The sequence below is a fragment of the Numida meleagris genome, chromosome 2, assembly GCF_002078875.1.
Source record: "Numida meleagris isolate 19003 breed g44 Domestic line chromosome 2, NumMel1.0, whole genome shotgun sequence".
Taxonomy (NCBI): Eukaryota; Metazoa; Chordata; class Aves; order Galliformes; family Numididae; genus Numida; species Numida meleagris.
This window is the reverse complement of record NC_034410.1, coordinates 88,240,378-88,256,064: the sequence shown is the minus strand read 5'-3', so window position 1 is coordinate 88,256,064 and position 15,687 is coordinate 88,240,378. Positions and strand designations below refer to the sequence as shown.

Sequence of the window (15,687 nt, the reverse complement as noted above, 5' to 3'; positions counted from 1 at the left end):
TTAATTTCTGCTGCTCCTTCTCTTGGTTGACATGTTCTCAGTAAAGAACAGCCACTTCACCCCACTCAGACATGTCTGTTTTAAGTAACTGTAGTTCTGGGGCCTTTCCATCTTCAACCTTCATTTAAGAAATGTCAAATAAATCAATGGCATTCAAATACTCTTTTTTTCTTTCTTTCTAATTACTTGCTGCTATTGGCCCTATAAGTCCTTAAATGGTTGGTGTATATGTCTAATTGAGCGAATGAAGTCAGAACGTTTCACTGCTGCCACCTAGTATGGTTTTTTTGTCAGACTGAGAAGATAGGTGAAGAGAGGACAAAACAAAACCAACCTGGTCATTATCTTTATTTAGAATGATAGCGGCAAGTGAACTTCCAGAGCTTCTTAGAAAGAGCATCTTGAGGTGGTGTCAGATCATCTGACATGGAAAGAACTCCAAGCCACTCAAGTAGACCCAGTACAATCTTCATAAACCCTATAGAATTTCCATGCAGGTAAGTAGCAATTTAAAAGCAAAATAAAACAACCCAGTCAGTCTAGCTCTTCATGACCCAAGCTCGTGTTGTTGATGTCTTCTGCAAACGAACTGTCCGCACTGTAAACCATGGTACAGGTAGAAGGCCAAATGCATAGAGAAAGGTAACATTGTTTTTGTGGCTCACCCAGAAGCCATAGGATTTTGGGGAAATGCACATTTAAACCTGACTTCACAGCCTTCTGTCTTGCTCTGTCACTTCCACCACATCTTGGTGAGTTGTGATGACCGAGAGGTGGCGAGGAAAGCTTATTTCCTGTGGTGTAAGGGCAGAACATGATGTTCAAGCACACACACTTTGGCTCTGGGAATAGAAAGAAGGCCTGATCTGACAGCTCTGATGTTTGTGAAAAATATCTGGCTTGAGAGGCCTGGAGGTGGTTTCTAAGTTCTTTTTTCAGAAGGAAGAGGAGGAAGAGGAATTCTACCTTGTCTGAGGCTTTATTTCCAGTCTGCCAGTTTAAATAATAACAAAGCATGTAGGGAAGATTTGGGATTGGTCTTAAAAAACTGCCAAGGGGAAACCCTGCCTGACGCATTTTAATTTGCCAGCTTCACTCCTTCTTCTTTCCCAAACGCCACCAAAATCTGGAAGATGACATTGTGAAGCTGTAGAAATACACAGATATGTTTTTACCTGAAGCCAGCAGTGGAGATTTTTTTTGTACAAAATAATTTCCCAGAAGATCACTTCTGCAGGCACAGTAACAAGGGTAACAAAGAGGATATAAACTTCCCAAAGGAAGGAGAGGAAGAGGACTTGAAACTGAAACTGTAGATTTTGTGGGCAGGCAAGCACTGCAAGAGAAACAGGCACTGTGGTGCTGGTAGCAGGAGGGCTCTGGAACAGCACCGGGCCACAGGCAGAAGCATTTGGTGAAGGTTTGGGTGGCACATTCTTGTTTGCATCCCACTCTGAAAGGCCTTGCAGGCTGCTGGAAGCAATGAAGCCTGCCTTGCTTGTAGCGTGTGTTCCTATAAACTTCTTTGTAAACTGGTTTTGGCTGTGCAAGGATGTAACCATTGTTTAACCATTTGAAACAGGCAAAGTGATGTCATTTTATAGCTGAACAAACCAAGCAATCAGCAGAGGTTTCAAATCTCCTCCAGAGTAGGAGATGGAACCAGGCATGCCAATTCCACTTTGTGAGTGCATTTTTATTGTATTAGAATTGTCCGAAGAGTTTTAAGTTCTGAACCATTTAATAGCTTTTCTATTCAAAACTTGATTTGAATTCTAGGCATAATGCAATAATTTATTTCGTAGTAGATGTGCATATAGGTTGATCTGTGTTTTGTGGTTGTGACGCATGACAGCGCTATGTCCAGAGGCTTGGTGAGAGATGGGCCTTGTGGGATGGCACCTGCAGGTTGTTTGACCCCAGCCAGAGTGGAAAAGGGGCACAAAGAGGTGGCACAAAGAAAGCCACTGTTTCTAGGCCATTTCCTTCCCTTTTTGAACCTAGCACCAGAAGCCTCAGAAAGTTGTATTGCTATGGAGAGCATAGGAGGAAGTCAGAGATTAGGCTGCTGTGGTTATTCCATGGTAGGGAAGTGAAAAGTGAAAATGACATCATTATTTCTGTCTCCATCATACAGCCTGAAGACCAGAATAACTGTCTACACATCTGATTCTGCCATGAGTTGTTGTGTCCTTGTACCACATTGTCTAACCATAACGGAGGTGGATAGGCTAAGTTTTAGTGCCATTCATCTCTGTTTTTTCTTCTTTGGAGGAAATTCTGGGTTAATCTCTGCTCCTCCAAACCCTTCTCACTGAACTGTGGGATTTCTTGCAGTGGGGAAAAAAAAAGACTTGCAGTAGGCCTGGCCTTTCCTATATGAGCAGCCTTGCAAGCAAGTCATAGCCCAGAAGATAATCTGCCCCTGCTGAGATCATTCTCGCAGAGAGAAAATTAAAAAGGCAAAAGCCCAGCTTGCACTCAACTTGGATGCTGGGGTAAAAGAGAACAAAAAACTTTTTTACAAATATATTAACAGTAAGAGGAGGACTAAGGAGAATCTCCATCCTTTACTGGATGCAGTGAGGAACTGAGGATAAGGAAAAGGCTGAGGTTGTCAATGCCTTCTTTATGTCTGTCTTTAAAAGTCAGACAAGTTACCCTTGGGGTGCTCTACCCTCTGACCTAGAAGTTTTGAATGGGGAGTAGAATAAATCCCCCCACAATTCAGGTGGAAACAGCTAGAGACCTACTACATTACCTAGACTGTCAGAAGTTCGTGGGGATGGATGGGATCCACCTGAGGGTGCTGAGGAAGATGGTGGAGGTGATAGCCAAGCCACTTTCCATAATCTATCAGCATTCCTGGTCAACCTGAGAAGTCCCAGAGGATTGGAGGCTTGCCAGTATGACACATCTTCAAGAAGGGTCGTAAGGAGGATCTGGGGAACTACAGGCCTGTCAGCCTGACCTCAGTGCCAGGGAAGGTTATGGAGCAGATCATCTTGAGGTAGATCACACAGCATATGCAGGACAACTGAGGGATCAAGCCTAGCCAGCATGGGTTCACAAAAGGCAGGTCCTTTTTGACCAACCTCATATGCTTTTATGATCTTGTGACCTGCCTGTTGGATAAGGGAAAGGCTGTTGATGTAGTCTACTGAGACTTTAGCAAAGCCTTTGACACTGCCTCCTGCAGTATTCTTCTGGAGCAGCTGGCAGCATCCATGGCTTGGACAGGTACACTCTTTGCTGAATGAAGAACAGGCTGAATGGCCAGGCCCAGAGAGTGGTGGTGTATGGAGCTAAAGTCAGACAGTGAGAGGTCACGAGTGGTGTTCCCCAGGAGTTGGTTCTGTCCTGTTTGGTGTATTTATTGACCTGGACGAGGGCATTGAGTGCACCCTCAGTAAGTTTGCAGGTGACACCATGTTGGCCAAAAGTGTCGATCTGCCTGGGGGTAGGAAGGCCCTACAGAGGGATCTGGACAGGCTGGATCACTGGCCTGAGGCCAATGGGATGGTGTTCACTCCAGGACCACGTGCTGGGTCCTGCACTTTGGCCACAACAACCTCAGGCAACGCTACAGGCTTGGGGCAGAGTGGCTGCAAGACAATATTGGTCAGTGCTTGGCTGAGCATGAGCCAGCAGTGTGCCCAGGTGGCCAAGAAGGCCAATGGCATCCTGGCTTGTATCAAAAATAGTGTTGCCAGCAGGAGCAGGGAGGTGATCACCCCTCTGTACTCAGCCCTGGTGAGGCTGCACCTCGAGTACTGTGTTCAGTTTTGAGCCCCTCACTACAAGAAAGACATTGAGGTCCTGGAGCTTGTTTAGAGAAGAGCAACGAAGCTGGTGAGGGTTCTGGAGCACAAGTCTGATGGGGGGTGGATGAAGGAGCTGGGATTGTTCAGTCTGGAGAAAAGGAGGCTCAAGGGAGATCTTAGCGCTCTCTACAACGAACTGAAGGGAGGTTGTGGCAAGGCAGGGGTTGGCCTCTTCTCCCATGTAACTAGCAATAGGACTAGAGGGAATGGCCTCAAGTTGTGCCAGGGTAGGAAATACTTCTCTGAGAGAGTGGTCAGGTGCTGGAACGGGCTGCCCAAGGAGGTGGTGGAGTCACCATCCCTGGAAGTGTTCAAGAAGCATTTAGATGTTGTACTGAGGGGCAAGGTTTAGAGGGAAATATTGGTGGTAGGTGGACAGTTGTACTGGATGATCTTACAGGTCTTTTCCACCCTTGGTGATTCTATGATTCTGTGATAGAATCATAGAATATCCTGAGTTGGAAGGGAACCGTAAGGATCCTTGAATCCAACTCCAACTTCCTAGATGAATGGAACACTGAAAGACAAGGGGAGACTGAGAGCCTCAGGCAGTGCAGTGCCTGGGTTTGGCCTCCCTTCTCCATCTCTCTGGAGGCATGCTGTGACAGTGGGTGTCCCACACAGCCCAGAGAGTGGCCTGAAGGCTGAGAAACATCCGCTCTGCTGCCATTCTCCCCATACACTTCATAATTTCTTTTCTGGGAGATGTGGCCCTTCCAGCTTAACATATGGGGACCATAAAACCACAAAACTTTTATAAGGTTCCTTTTATGAGCTGTTTACCTTTACCTACCACATCCTCTAAATCTCAGGTTCCCTTTTGCTTAAAAATTATCACCTTGGAATTACAGTCCCACTCCACTGCTGTGGGCAGGGCTGCCCCCCACCAGCTCAGGCTGCCCAGGGCCCCATCCAACCTGGCCTTGAGCGTCTCCAGGGATGGGGCACCCACAGCTTCTCTGGGCAGCTGGGCCAGCGCCTCACCGCCCTCTGAGCAGAGAATTTCCTCCTAACATCTCACCTAAATCCCCCCTTTTTAACACTGTGAACATTTTGTCAGTCTCTCCAAGTTTGTTTTTTGACGAACCGCGCGTTTGGGAAGGAAGGATAGTTACAGACTTTGTCCCTGCTAACACAGATGCGGCAGGCGGCCTTCTCCGGCTGGTGCAGTTTTGCCCTCTGGAAAAATTTGCCTCAGATCCGGGCAGAGAGCGGTGTTTGCGGGCTGTTAGCCAGGCAGGCGTGCGGCAGGGGGCGGCGTTGCTCTTTGGTTCGCAGCTCACTTCGCTCTTCCGCGCAGGCTGAGGAGAGCATGCAGCGGCAGAGCCCCTTTCTGTGGCTGGGGTAAGGGGTGATGCGATGTATGCGGCGCTAGCTTTTCCTCGAAGCATAATTTTTAATATTCTAAAGCCTATGGCTCCGTTATTGAATATATTAAAAATACTTACCACATCGAGTGGAATAAAGACAGGCTTTTTTTTTTTTTCTTTTTCTTTTTAGCTGCATGAATTTCACTGAAAATGCAATTTGGAAGGGATTTAACTGAGCCCGTGTAACTTTTAATACAGAGTGGGGTAAAGTGTGCAGGCTTCTATTCTGTGCTGCCCCTTCTCAGTGGTTCTGGAGTTTACACCCAATGTGCCTCAAACAGAGCAGCTCTGGGGCTGCTGCTTTACCCATACCTGCACCCAAAGCCACTCAGTGTTTGCTCAAGAAAAGCAAATAGTAACAAGAAATCACCACAACAAGGGTTTCTGTAGTGTAGTGGTTATCACGTTCGCCTAACACGCGAAAGGTCCCTGGTTCGAAACCAGGCAGAAACAACTCATTTTGGGGCTTCTGCTACGGGAGCTCCACAGAACCTTTCCAGACCATGACATTCTATGCAATTCCACACTTCTCTCCACTCCCTAACATACACTTTGGCTTCGGGCAAGGTAGAGAAGGAAAAAATGCCCTGCAGGAGTGAGCTGGCTGGTGGTCGGATATGGCCAAGAAGAGGTTCATGCCTGTGGCAAATCACTGCGTAGGGATATCTGTCACGTATATTTCTTCTGTATAGAATCATAGAATATCCTAAGTTGGAAGGGACCCACTAGGGTCTTTGAGTCTAACCCCTGGCCCTTCACAGTACCACAAAAAAATCAGGCCCTGTGATTGAGAGCATCATCCAAATGCTTCTTGATCTCTGGAGAGCTTGCTGCTGTGCCCACTGCCCTGGGCAGCCTGTTCCATGCCCACCGCCCTCTGGTGCAAAACCTTTTCCTAACCTCCAGCTGCCCCTCCCCTGACACAGCTCCATGCCGTTCCCTCGGGCCCTGTCGCTGTCTCCAGAGAGCAGAGCTCAGCGCTGCCCCTCTGCTCCCTGTGAGGAGCTGCAGCCGCCATGAGGCCTCCCCTCAGCTCCTCTGCTCTGGGCTGAACCAACACAGAGACCTCAGCTGCTCCTCATACATCTTTCCCTGTAGACCCTTCCCCATCTTTGTAGCCCTATAAAAAAAGTTATTTACAGTACCTTGCATTCTTTGTGTCTTGTTGTGCACATGCTGAGTCTCAGAAGTGTCAGCAGAAAAGGCATCCAAGTGCAGAAAGTGTGGAGAGGATTTCCCCTTTCTTCCCTCCCAGGTGCATTACCAAGTGCCTCACTCTGGTCAGTTACAGTGTGAAAATGTATTTTTGCCGAACACCATCCATGTCAGCAGCACCCACTCTAGAAAGTACAGACAAAGCTTTACATGTAACATTTAATCAACGAGAAAGCTATTTCTCTCCTATATTTGATAATTAATGACATATCGTGTCCCTTTGGCCGCTTGCCCGCTTCCCTTGGCAAGTGCAGAGCTTACATATAAAGCTCAAATAGTTTTATTCAATTATTTTGGTTTGTCCTCTCTCTCCCTTTCTTGGTTGCAAATTGCCAGTGAACAAAGTGCCTTCAGGCTGTAATTTCCTGTTGCATATTTTCTGAAACGATGTGAGGGATTGTTCTTGATGAGCTTTCCAGGAGCCTGCTACAAGTGAGTTTGTCTCATTGTCAGCCAGATATCCCCTTCAGCTTCTTGCTACCTTTTTTCTTTCGCAGTCCAGGATTGTTTTATTTCCCCTTCCTGGGATTTAAATGCTAACATGGGTCGTGACATCTCAGAAAGCAGGTGGCACCAGTTCTGGGCCAGCACAGAAGTGAGGGCTCTGGGTGCTGTGGGTGCTTTGTAAAGGCTTTGTATAGTGCTCGTAGGCTAAACCAGGACTGAGGACATTCCCCAGTGGTACCCAAACTGAGGGACAGACTCTAACTGTGGGCCAGAAGCAGCATTCAGATGTGGAGTTTATTTTGGCAGACTCTGCACCAGTATGTCCACTACTGCACAGGCAGCTGCAAGGTACATTGCTCCAGGGAGCACCAACACATTTATGGGGTCTACCTCACACCTGGGCCAACTCTGCTCAGCTGAAGGGCCATTTCCAGGAGCTTCTGTCCTAGCGAATCTGCTGTTCATCCTCCCGCCCTCCCATTCTGCTGCTTCAAGCCCCTGTGGCCTGTTTTTACATCATGTTAACAGTCTGAAGTGGACTACCAGAGCGTTAAAATCCTCTCCTCTGACAGCTGAGGGATTCTCTCCCCAGAACTGCAATAGACACTGTAGTCCTAGCAGGGTCTGAGTCAGACCAGGTAAGAAGAGGAATTGTCATGAATTATCACAAATGCTGGGGTCTCCCAGATGCTCTCAGGGAGACTGTGGCAATTACAGTTCTGGCAGACCAGAGGTGGCCTGAAGTCTCATCATTCTTTCCTTCAGCCCTTGGACTGCAAGTCTTCCGCTGTTGCAAGGCACAGCTTAATATTTCTTTGCCTTTATGAAATAAAATACGTTCTAAGGTGTGACCTCTGTTCCTCTCCTCTCTTAAATAATAGGATTAATGAACAGAACTGAATATTTGTATTTACATATACAATCTCCCATGCGTTTATCAAGGATGTGTCCAAATGCTTTACAAAAATAACACCAAAGCAAACCAAGCCAAACAAAACCCTTGCCTCTCTCTGTCTTGTAAACTTCCACATAACTGAATGCAAGAACAAATCAGTGATTGTTTCCATCTAACCATAACTTACATTGCAGTATGCTGTTGTGCTCAGTGAAACACATAATAAATGTTAGTAATTGTTTCTCTGCGCCCATCACAATAGCTGAAGAGTTAAAATTGCTAATGATCTGTCCAACACCCCAGCCATTTTTCATCTGCTCACCGGGGCCATTAATCAACGTAACCAAGGTGCTTGAGCAACATTTACTAGCAATTAACCTATGGTTATGGGAATATTTTTCCCTGTTAAATTTCTATTCTGGCCTGCACATCAAATGAAAGACGTATCCTAGCACTGCTTTTGCTAATTGAAAAGTCTATGAAACAAAAATTCTTGGACCTACATGGACCAGCTTGATAGGAGAAAAGAGGGCAACCAGCACACTGAAAACACATTACACTGAGTCCTTTCTGAGACTGCTGAGTATTAACTGAGCTCTTCCTTTCCACTTGCTCTCCCTGAAGTAATGTAGATGATAGAACAGACATTGGAGGTGGGCTGCAGCTGATTAATGTTCATTTTAAAGGACTTATTAAAAGATTCCCTTGTAAAGAAAAGGAAACGAGTGTTCCCTAATCTTCACATTACCGTACTTTTTCTCTGTTCTGATTCTTCAAACGCTGAATAATTCTATGACCTCGATTTTCTCTAGCAAAATGCAGAACTGAAATATTCCGTAGGTCAGCAAAGTTACACCTGGAGTAATCTTCACCTCTGATGTTTTCTCCTGTCTGCAAAGTTTATTTGACTGGTCAGTATTGCTATGCGCTCTGTGAGAGCTTCTCTACATATCACAGAAGGAAAGAAACAGGAAAGTTTATATTTTTGTTTGGTATTGAAGATAGGAAGGTGTTGACGAACGTACTGCTGCAAGTATCAACAGCAATATTGTTTCCTTTCCTGTGTCCTCGAAGTTTCATGCTTTGTTGTCCACTTTCCTTTACCTCAGAAGGAATGCAGCGAGCGCTTTCACGCTCTCTCTCAGGTTGGACTGAAATTCGGCATTGCTAATTTTTGCAGCATTCATCATTCAACCATGTAATTCTAATACACAGGAATGTAAGAGAAGCCTAAATATAGCGATAATCTTGGCCCTCACTTCTGTAAAAGACAATGCCAGTTTTCAGCCCACATGCTTGTGGGGGAAGGAGACTTCAGCATATGACACAAAAGCAAACAAGAAAGATGTCTCCAAACACACTGAACAAAACTCTTGGTTTCTTTCAGAGTATGACTCACGATTTCTAAGTATTTAGCAGAGCCATAGCTTCACTGCAACCCCGATTCAAATAGTCCTTTTGATTCAAATAGTCCTCTGATGAGAGAGGAGAATCATAGGATTACAGAACCAGAAGCTGGCACCTGGCCCGAATGTAATGCAACCTAATTAAAACTAAGAACGGTTGAAAATGTGCTCGGTTAGATTCTGTAGACAATGAAAGGCTATTTTCCTAAAAATGCTATCTTGATGATTTGCTCCACTTCTATTCTTGTCTTTTCATTTATTAGTTACCTAAACCTTATAAAACAGAGCTTTCTCCATCCTCATGAGGCAGGTGTGTATACAAATGGCAGGTACTGATGAAATGTTTACTGAAAAGATTAGCTTGTCAATGAGGCAAAGAATGGATATTGATCCCCCTTCTATGTTTGTCAACCCGTAACCTGTTTAAGAAATGGCCTACAGCAATGAAATCCAATCAAGCACTCTCTGCAGCTCCAGTTTTCTTGTAATATAGGGAGGGGATTCAATCACAATAAAGGAAATGAACCACTTATCATATAAATGAGGATAAGGCAATTAGCAGGTTACAGGTTCCAAGTGAGGGGAGTTCAGACTGCAATACAGGATTACAGGATAGATATTCTGGGCAGCTGAACCTTTCTGTGGTTCTTCTTGTTACGCAGCACAACACGCCGCAGTGCCAGGTTAACAGGGTTAATAGCAGCACATCTGTAGGTGCCTATCCTAGCCACCCCCTGCCTGATGACTTTGTAACTGAAAGATACTCAGAGAAGCAGCCAAAACAGCTTTCTAAGTGATTAATACCACTTGGCAGTCCTAGGGCTGCCTGAAAAACAATTTTTCAGTCTTACGAGAGAAAGCAGTATTTTGATTTGATTCACCATTAGAAGAAACTTGAGTCCTTTCTATTGTTAATTCCCCCCACGACAGTAAGGTGAGGCTTAGGTTTGGGCCTCACGTGTTTGAGACAAGTGCTGTAGCTGCTGGGCTGCAGATACAGCCTTCAGTAGCCTATTCTAAAACTGTCTGTGCTTGCATGCGTGAGGAAGAGAGTCTTGTAGACCAGCTGATGCACAACCTCTCTTCTCAGGGTGGGCTTGCAGGTTCAGATCCCTGCCCTAAAACAGGGGAAGCATCATTGGACACTGAATCATTTGCCATCTGAGAGGAGTGATCTATGCCTTCGCTTTTTGAAGGTTCAGGTTTCCCTCTCCAGAAATACAACCCTGGACCCTGATGGGAAAATAAGAAATCAAATATTTTTTCCATTAAAAATGATAGGTCTTGGTACATCAGTACTTTCTGGCTTAAAAAAAAAAAAGCATCTGAGCAGTGTTTAAGCATCACCAAACTCGCATCTCCAGTGCATTTTTTCCCCTTTTCTGAACATTATTCTGCCTAATGGATGCCTTTATTGCTTCAAATGTGCACTGAAATAGACTTCATTAGATAAGCAGCCTTCAGAGCAGAACTCGGTGGGAGATGATGTGTGCCACCCAAGAAAAAGGGAGAATTTGATGAAATAACTGACTTAGGGTAGGCAGAAAGATACTCGTCCCTCAGTTCCTATTCCCTGTGTGAGCTGGACCTCCAGTGAAAGCAGCAGACTGTCCTGCCTGGTGTCTAGCCCCAAGTGCAGGAGTTCAAGGAGTGTCTGGACACCGCTCTCAGACACAGAGTCTGATTTTTGTGTGGTACTGTGGAGAGCCAGGAGCTGAACTCGAAGATCCGACTGGGTCCCTTCCAACTTAGGATATTCTATGATTCTATACAGAAGAAATGTGACAGATACCCCTATGCAGTGATTTGCCAAAGGCACGAGCCCCTTCTTGGCTATCCCTCACCACACCTAGGCTTTGACCAGAGCCAAAGTATACCTGAGGGAGTGCAGAGAAGTGGAGTCAGAAGGAGCTGTGAGGCCGTGTACATCCCTGTGTGGCCAGGTAGGACAGCACAAGTATGACAGATCCCAAGTGCGCATCACAAAGGTCCTCCATGCAGACCCTTACAGCTGTGGCCACGGGCGTCCTCCTCTCCATTCTTCCAGTCCTCCCGCCTTCGTGTCCACCATTTCTGAGAGTGAGAGGTACCCTTCAGTCCGTTCCCAAGGGCAGGGAGGGTGCGCACCAGGTGAGATGGTAGCTTGAGAAGCGTATCAAGCAAGACAGTTGACTAACTGCAAGCTTTTGAGGTGTGGAATTGCATAGAATGGCAAGGTCTGGAAAGGTTCTGTGGAGCTCCCGTAGCAGAAGCCCCAAAATGAGTTGTTTCTGCCTGGTTTCGAACCAGGGACCTTTCGCGTGTTAGGCGAACGTGATAACCACTACACTACAGAAACGCTTGTTGTGGTGATTTCTTGTTACTATTTGCTTTTCTTGAGTGACATATGGTCTGGTTTTTGGGTGGTGCTGTATGGAGCCAGGGGTTGGACTTGATGGTCCCTGTTGGTCCTTTCCAACTAGGAATGTTCTGTGATCCTCCAGAAGCCATATGTATAATAGCTATGCACAAAAATTATTATAAACATTGAAATACTTATGATGGAGCTGAACCCTTGAAGTGTGTTTTGTCATTGTATTGCTATGTAGATACTGGTACCAGTAGCATCTGGTCCAGTGCTACCAGCTGGGGGTGCCTGCTTCTCATTTATGGAAGAGAAGACAACCCTAAAACCAGTTCCTTCTCTTTTTCTGATACCATGTCCCCTAGAGGCTTCCTGTCTGCTTTGTTAATGATTAAGAACTAACTACAGAAGGGCACGTATCAAGTATGAACATATTATATTGTGTCAGAATTGAGGAGGAAGCCTCAGGCTTGTGTCCCCTGTGCCTCTCTCCAGTATTAATCTTCTCAGTACATGAAACATTTTTCACCAATACATAACCTCACTTATTACTTCCTGCCATTAAGTGCAGCAAATACTCAGACACTCTTCTGGAACATTTCCAAATGAAATCTCAGAGTCATTACATTAACCTTTTCCATTACAGAGCAGAAGGAAATTAGCTACTGGCACACAGAGAAATACATAGAAAGTGGCACAATATTTCACATAATTGTATTTTTGTGCTTTTCATCAATGCAAAGAGTTAAACAAAAGTGTTAAAAGTCCTGCATGCTTCATTAAAAACTCTCAATTTCTCAATTTTCAGCAAAATAAGCCATCAGTGTTAGATTCTATAATTGACACCATTGCTTAGGGAACAAACCTATGAATCTTATTAGAGACAAATTCATTACTTTAAGTCCACCCTTAGGATGCAGAGCTCATAAAAGAAACCTCTGGAGGGTTCAGCTTAGGGGATGAGATGATTTCAGGCTGCAAATCTACAGATTTGCTGTAATTAACCTGAACTAATTATTGCCAGGCGATGGGTCAGACATCCTGGATAAAAGCCCCTGACTGGTTTTATTGTCTGCTGGGTTTTCAGCAAGAGAGCTTCTTGTTAAACAAAGAAAAAGTACTGAAAGAAAGTCCTATATATTCTTAAAGTAAAATAAATTTTTCCACTGGGAGAGCATAGCAGAGTCTATTTAAAATGCAGAGTCAATGGGCACAGCCAAACTACATTAATGTTTAATACTTTTTCTAGCTTGCTCACTACAGGTAACGATCAGTAGCAGTGTTCAAAAACAACTCCTGGGTGGGCTAAACATGTCTCCATAGGAAGCAAAAGAACTGCTTGCCTGCTTTTGCAAGTATCATAAGAAGGGATCCATTTAAACACATTCATGCACTGCAGATACGCCGTTACAAAGTACAATGAGCATGCAATGGATGCTCTCCTATCCTTCTTCTATATCCTTCTACCATTCTTCTGTTGCTTACAAGGGACAGGACAGATGCATGGGTGCACCTACAGAAGCTTCCACTGCTCACACTGGAAGAAGGAATAATCTAGCCTGCATGAGATAAGCTTGTACCCCTGTAATAAAGATTATCTAAATATAATTTTCATGGATTTGAGGAGCAACGACGTCAGTGAAGGTTTTTATATGTGTTTAGACTTCCAAATTCTGTTGAAATCAATGGAAATGACAAACATGAAAGCATCTAAAGATACCCTTCGAAGTGTTCAAGACCCACCTGGACAAAGCTGACATTCTTTAGTGTAGGCAACAGTCCCACTTTGAGTGGCAGATGCCCTCCAGATGCAGTTTCTGGCCAGCATTTTGACCATCCCTGGTTGTTAAGAAGTGGTTGTACAGAGGGACTGTGTGTTCTGCTTACACTCTCAGCTAAAGATGCTTACAGCTGCTCCTTGTTTAGGAGGTTCTTTTCCTTCAGCCCAGAGATTCACTGCTACTGCTTTTTTTCCCATAAACTTGAATCCTACCTTCCCTTTCAACTCTTCTCCACATTATACTGCTGATGTTTGATTTTGGCAGGTTAGCAGAGGGGAGGTAGGTGGGGGTGGTCAGTGAGTTTTGTCAGGTGAGTGACTTAAAAGGCATATTTTGAGCTTCTGCGGCTCCCTAGGGGGAAAACAAGCAAACAAAAAGCCCAGTCTGTACCAGGGCTACCTAGGAAGTTCTGGGTTCCTCCTCAGCTGTATGACCATGGGCAGCTTCCTTGGTTTCCTTCTGAACTCACTTTCTCCCAAATAATCACTCTTGCCCTACAGGGTTACTGTGAATGTAATCTGTACTCACATATATTAAACTAAGGAGTTTCATTGCACTACAAAGATCTTGAAACTATGAGAAATTGTGGATTCGGCCCCAGTCATTATTTTTCATCTTCTATGTATTCTATCAGTAGGTTTGCTATAGATTTTCTCTCCTTGGGTCATTAACTTTTTTACTCCATTTACCCTTTTCCTACTAGCATAAAGACATCCCCTTCCAAAAAAAAAGAAATCAAAATTACTGTGTAAAAATGGCTGGACATCTGAACAGTGCCCATCCCTTCTGGCCACCCTTGCCTGCAACAGTTCTCCTAAAGAGTCTGCAACACAGCCAGCCCTATGGTACAGCAGGTGTGGGACTGCAATTCCTCTGTGTGAGAGAAAAGCAAAGAAAGCTCTCCTGCACACCTGGGTCAGTACGGTGTCCTTGGAGAAGTGGTCTCTCCGTAATGAGCTCAGGGCAGAGCACTGCAAGCTCACTCTGTGCCAGTTTATGACAGATGTCACAAATAAAAACTAATAACCTGAGAAAGGAAGACACACACTGTAATGGGAAAGAGCTGCAGTTTGCGTGTGTCACCACTGTATGCCACTGCAGCCTAATTGCTGTGCTGCAGCGCAGCAGCCAGGCACTGCTACAGCCCACCCCCAGGAACCAGCTAGTAGTATGTTGTAATCCCATTACATTTGGATGTTTTCAGTGCTATTAATCTCCAAGTGAGCCGTTCAAAAGTGAATTATATGAAAATCATAGCATTATCCTCTTTGCATGTATACCATTTTTAAATACTGGGGGCAACAGGAGTCAGGTTCATAATATACGTATAATATACATATATGTAACACACTTCTTAAGAATATTCTGTGTGTAATTTAAAATCCATCAGAAAAGAACCAGTCATCGAACAGAGTATTTTCATAACCTATTTATGCTAAAGATGAAATAAACAGGAATAATCAAAAATGAGTGATCTCATCCACCATCGTTTATAAATCCTCCACTGGACTGGTGCAAAATTACCATCAGGTTGATGCCCTTGGGCCAGAAGGAATAAATAAAATGCACTACAGAAGAATTATTAGTTTTGTATCTTGAAATTAATTTCCAGAGTTGTTTTACATCCTAATAAAATTTTGGTTGGAAATTCACTAGTGATAATGCAAAAGGCCTTTGCAAAGCAAACTATCAGGCCCGAGTAAAAACTCCATGCTAACAGAATATGAGGAAATTCTTAAGCATTTGCAGATTGCTGCTTAGGTATTCACACGCTTTTTGGATCAACCTGAGCTTGGTCTCCATTTCTATTGCTTGTTCCCACAGGGAACATGAAATCTGCAAGAATATTTTCTTTTGCGTTCTCTTATTTTTTGGTCATTCTTGGTGGTTGATTTTCTGTCTGGTCACTAACAGATTTAAGCAACTGCCCGTTTTTTTCTCTTTGTGCTTCGGTTTTATAGCTTTGTTCAGATTGTATTCTGTCTGTAGTTTAAACTGTGTCATTTCCTCTAGGAAAATCCTTGTAAGATGGGTGGGAGAGTGAGAATGGGCAGGACAGGGATTCCTAATCGGTAATCCTTGAAATTATTACTTTGTCAAAATAATTTATTCATTGAAATTTTTTGGCAATTGCAGGGAAAGTATCCTCTACCTCAGTGGCAAATGCCAAATAACCTGGAGTTTTAGACTCAGAACAATTTTGTGGTATGTTCTGGCAGGTTCAGGTTGAATATTAGGAAACATTTCTTCTCATAGAGAGTGGTGCTGCAGTGGCACAGGCTGCCCAGGGAGGTGGTGGGGTCACTGTCCCTGGAGGTGTTCAAGGAATGTGTGGATGTGGCACTGAGGGATGTGGTTAGTGGGCATGGCAGGGATGGGTTGGGGTTGAACTAAATGATCTTAGA

The 15,687-nt window shown here is 44.5% G+C and overlaps 2 non-coding genes across 2 annotated transcripts; one reads left to right on the top strand and one right to left on the bottom strand.

Annotated features, from left to right (window-relative positions):
• TRNAV-AAC lies at nt 5,575-5,647 on the top strand. Its single transcript has one exon. It is a non-coding gene; the product is annotated as a tRNA-Val (tRNA).
• On the bottom strand, nt 11,423-11,495 carry TRNAV-AAC. Its single transcript has one exon. It is a non-coding gene; the product is annotated as a tRNA-Val (tRNA).